Source organism: Phalaenopsis equestris, unplaced genomic scaffold, assembly GCF_001263595.1.
Source record: "Phalaenopsis equestris unplaced genomic scaffold, ASM126359v1 Scaffold000553, whole genome shotgun sequence".
Lineage (NCBI taxonomy): Eukaryota > Viridiplantae > Streptophyta > Magnoliopsida > Asparagales > Orchidaceae > Phalaenopsis > Phalaenopsis equestris.
In genome coordinates, this window is record NW_018164993.1 from 207228 (window position 1) to 211702 (window position 4475).

General features: G+C 34.6%; 1 long non-coding RNA gene across 1 annotated transcript; it reads right to left on the reverse strand.

The window, feature by feature from the left end:
- Positions 1-601: 601 nt before the first annotated feature.
- LOC110029290 lies at positions 602-4262 on the reverse strand. The gene is made up of 3 exons (XR_002294514.1): positions 3787-4262; positions 1404-1607; positions 602-1320 (listed from the first exon to the last, which is right to left on the reverse strand). It is a non-coding gene; the product is annotated as an uncharacterized LOC110029290 (long non-coding RNA).
- Positions 4263-4475: the final 213 nt, after the last annotated feature.

Consider the following 4475-nt stretch of genomic DNA (forward strand, 5'->3'; position numbering starts at 1 on the left):
AGTTTCATGCTTGTTGATCAATAAAAATCTTTTTTTTACAATTTTACAATTCAAATAATTGAATTATCATGAATCTTCTTGGTAAAGACAACTGTGGCTGCTCGGGAAGCTCGAGACCATACAAATATGTCGCACATTACCAAAAGAAATATAGAAATAGTCCATATCAACCAATAATAAGACACAATAAGATTTTGATATAATATTACCTCTTAAAGCATAAATAAAATATGATAATTCAACATATAGTTCATTAGTTATTACAATTAAGTCAGCCAAATGAACTTCAAGCATAGAAGTCCTCTTTTATGTTTAAATTCATAAATATTATTGTTGGCTATCATACAATTCATAAATCCGAGACTTACTTGGAAGGATATGTATTATGTCCATTGGAAATATATCACACTGCATATTTATCAAGCTTAAAACGAACTAAACATAGTTCTTATAGGCAGAGATACGTTGCTACCCCAGCTAACATTTAGGATGGTGTTCATGTTTCAAGTTAGCTCTTGGGATTGCTAAAGAAGTTTGAATTCGTTAACAGTTTCCAATGGAATTGGAGTGCCTACTTGGAGCTGCAGTCCCTTTGTAAAACAAATCGAAACTTTAAATAAGTTGAATATAAAAAAAACCACTGGATGTAAGATCTCATTCTTGCAATGCATATCAGGAGCTTAATATGGATAATGAAACTCTAAAAAGATGTGGTATATGTTTAAATTCAAAAGTTCATTGTAAACCAAAAGCCACATTCTCCATAAACATAATTATGTCACACGTTCCAAAAAATATTGGTATCTTATTTTATGCAATTTTTGTTAACGCATGTTTATCAATTCCAACATAATAAGAGTGATATTATTTCATAGCATTGCTTAGTAAAACTGTGATAAAAAAAATTAATAAGAAAATATCATGTGCGCTTCACTTTTAACTGTTCTTCATCAATGTAAACTCCGTCAGTGTCATCCAATCACTGTCGGCGTACTGGAAGTTTTGTCCTTGAGCCCTTATCAACATACGTAAAATTAGAGATGCATGAGGTTGTATCAACATCAGGGAAACTATGCTTTATTGGCTAATTGGATTATTGTAAGTGGTTTTGTGATTCTCCCAACCACCGCAATGGCCACATTTGTGAGCAATTTTACTCTTTTTTTTTTACTTTGATTCTCCATAAAACTTCATATTCTCCTTTTCTTTGGCCTACCTCTAGGCTTACATGATTATGGTGGCATTATATGTACCTCATCGTTAGGTGCAATCCATTTGCTCTTTCCCGGGATGGAAGAGATTGCACTATCATAGGCCATTCTATATATGTAGATACATTAATAATGTTGAAAAAGATTTATTAAAATACATATGCATGTGAATTGAATTTGCAAAAAATATACCTGGTTGAATGATAATACTCATCCACATAAGTATGCCATGTTGTTTGCCATTTTGTGCTGATGAAATAGGCAGTATGAATGCACAGGAGACTGATTATTTGCCAAAACCAACAACTGTAATTTTTGTGCTTGTTGTCAACTTCATGTCTTTCTTGATCTCCCTCGATCTCGACCTCGAACTTGACCATGAACGTTGTTAACTACCTGATAATGAATCCAATCTTTTTGTGGTTAATTTTCTTACGTAGTTCTCTGTGCGGGAACTAATATAGAACTCTAATTGCTTGACTTTAACTTCCTGTCTAATCTATACTTCATTAACATGCATATAATGAAATCCATTAAATCGCCAACATGTTTGCCCAATCCATGAGTTGAAAGACTCAGATTTATTGTTGGTCTTTGACTAATTTCTAATTTCAGGCAAAAATTGACATTTGGACCATTTATAAGGAAGACTGTTCAGATATGCATGCAATTAGGGGCATATTTCAAGTATCTCTTCAAACCTTTTACAATTTGGGATCTAATCTATGCATTTGCAGCCAGCCAAACATTGTATCGAATTGTAATGCTACCCTAAAAATCGTGACATTTTGTAATGCTCTTCCATAAATGACTCATGCAAACTCTATGTTCAGCATTAGAAAATACACCCTTAAGCGCCTCAATCAAACCCTTTTCTATATCTAAGATAAATGTTAATGGCTCAACTTTAAACTCAAAAGATAGAGCTAAATGCCTTAAAAACCATTCCCAAGACTTTTTTGACTTAGACTTAACAACTACAAATGTAACTGTAAAGATTCCGTTATACCCATCCAAAATATTTGTTGAGAGCAACACTTTTAACTATTTTGATGTTAAATGGCAAGCATCAAGCTCTATGAGATGTCTGCAACCAACTATGAAATCATCAATACACACCTGAAACTGATGTGTATTCTCTAAAATGCATGAGCAATGCTATTATAATAAAAAGAATATGAGAACCTGTTTGACAAGCTCTGCTCACAGTGCAGGTACCCACTTGAAACTATCATCAACTGCTCCAAATATTTGATCCCAAGCTAACTTCCTGAATCTACATACCATCATATTTGATAATGAAAACCAACACTTATTTTCTAAAGCAAAATTGATTCATTTTGGAGGCATATTTGGATAAGTTTCTTCTACATCTTGTATTACATTGGCCACCCAAATGGATGCTACTTATTTGTTACTAGCACTGCTCACACCTGGGAACTAATGTGAACCTTCAATTTTTCTTATTTCAAATGTATGTCCATTGGCACAAACTGAAGCTCGCAATCTGCATAAAAAATAGTTATAAAAACATATTGTGATAAGTCTTTTTTCTGTCACTCTTCTTAAATTTCATCTCAAATTTCTTAGAAATTACCAGTTTCTGAATAAATTAACTGAAGCTCTCTGAATCTGAAAAACTGAGAGCTAATCTCGAAAGACACATCAAAAGACATTTTACTCATTAAGTACTCATCGATATATTCATTAAGCTCATATCTGCATCTGTTAGTACTATCTGAGCTTGAATGATAGTATTCAACTATTTTATCGCCTAGTGACATTATGAATTTCAAATTTTCCTACCTGAGCTTGAATGATAATATTCAACTTTTTCATCGCCATGCCACGTTATGAATTTCAAATTTTCTACATCGAGACATAGAAATACAATCATAAAAACATTTGTCTTACATTCATTACGTAACTACATCATAAATAAATACTTATTATATTATCATTCATGAAAGAGAGTTTGATAGAACATTTTATTAATTTCTAAAACCATCAAACTAAGCCATAATCTTGAACTTAAAATCCACTCTACTTAGCTTTCCATGCACCAACTCCCAAGTAGAGATGGATGATAATGTCTACTATAAGATAGGTAATTTCATTAGGCATAGTCATACTCTAAGATATGTAATTTCATTACATTCAATCATGCGACATTGTGAAGCTTTGGTTAACCATCCCAACAAAAGCTTTAACTAAAACAAACAAAAGAACAACTAACCTACAATTATATATTATGGAGCATAAACCTTAATAAGGCAAACCCCAACTATATAAGTATATACATTCATACACACACACACACACACACACATATATATATATATATATATTTATATGCAAGTATAACTATAAATACACTTTGCATATATGTGAAGACAGATCTTTTAATTTCATGCATCCTGCTAATAGTGACATATCTTTTAAATCCTACAGAAATTTAAATCACATTTCTCTTCCATCTTGCTTTAAATCTCAAATTTAAAAGAAAGGGAGAGAAAGGTGAGAGTTTCAGCAAACTCTAAGAGAAAGTGGGGAGAACGAGGGAGTTTCAACCAACCTGAGTTGCAACAACAAATGATACCAGAAACCATCGCCTTCCGCCACTTTGCTTCTAACTTAAACTCCATGTTTTCACTGGTGAAGCCTTCTTCGGGGTGATCGACGTGTGAAGGTTCGAGGGTTTCTTATTGGAGAGAGGAAGCCGAAAGGAGAAGATGAGTTTCGTGACTTACTAATTTTTTGACTCACTGGTTTCCTTTCTTATGCAGAAATGAGTAGGGGATGTTTGGCAACTGAAAGAAGGAAGAAATTTCAGATTTTTATGGAGGTGTTCTTTGCGAGGGCTTCGCGAGGGAGGAGAAAGGCGAATCGAGGAGATCGATGAATTGAGGATATCGGCGAATCGTTGTTCTTCGCGAGGGAGGAGATCAGGAGGAGAGGGCGAGGGAGATCGCGAGAGATCAGTCGAGGGCTCCGGAGGAATTCTTCTCCTACGCCAGTCGCAAACGCCGAACACATATGACATACCCTACCCCGCGTCCGACTTCGTAGCATAAATAAAATACCGCGTGTTGGGGGCGTTTTGGAAACGCCCGCCGAACGCTTTTTCCAAACAGCACGGGCGGCGTTTTCAAAATACCGCCGCACCCAAATAAGCAACTCAAATGGGCCATAAGTCGCGGGTTTTTGAGGGCTCAGAATGAAATATTAATGGTTTTGTTGGCTAGTTCGATATTTTTAAAGTTT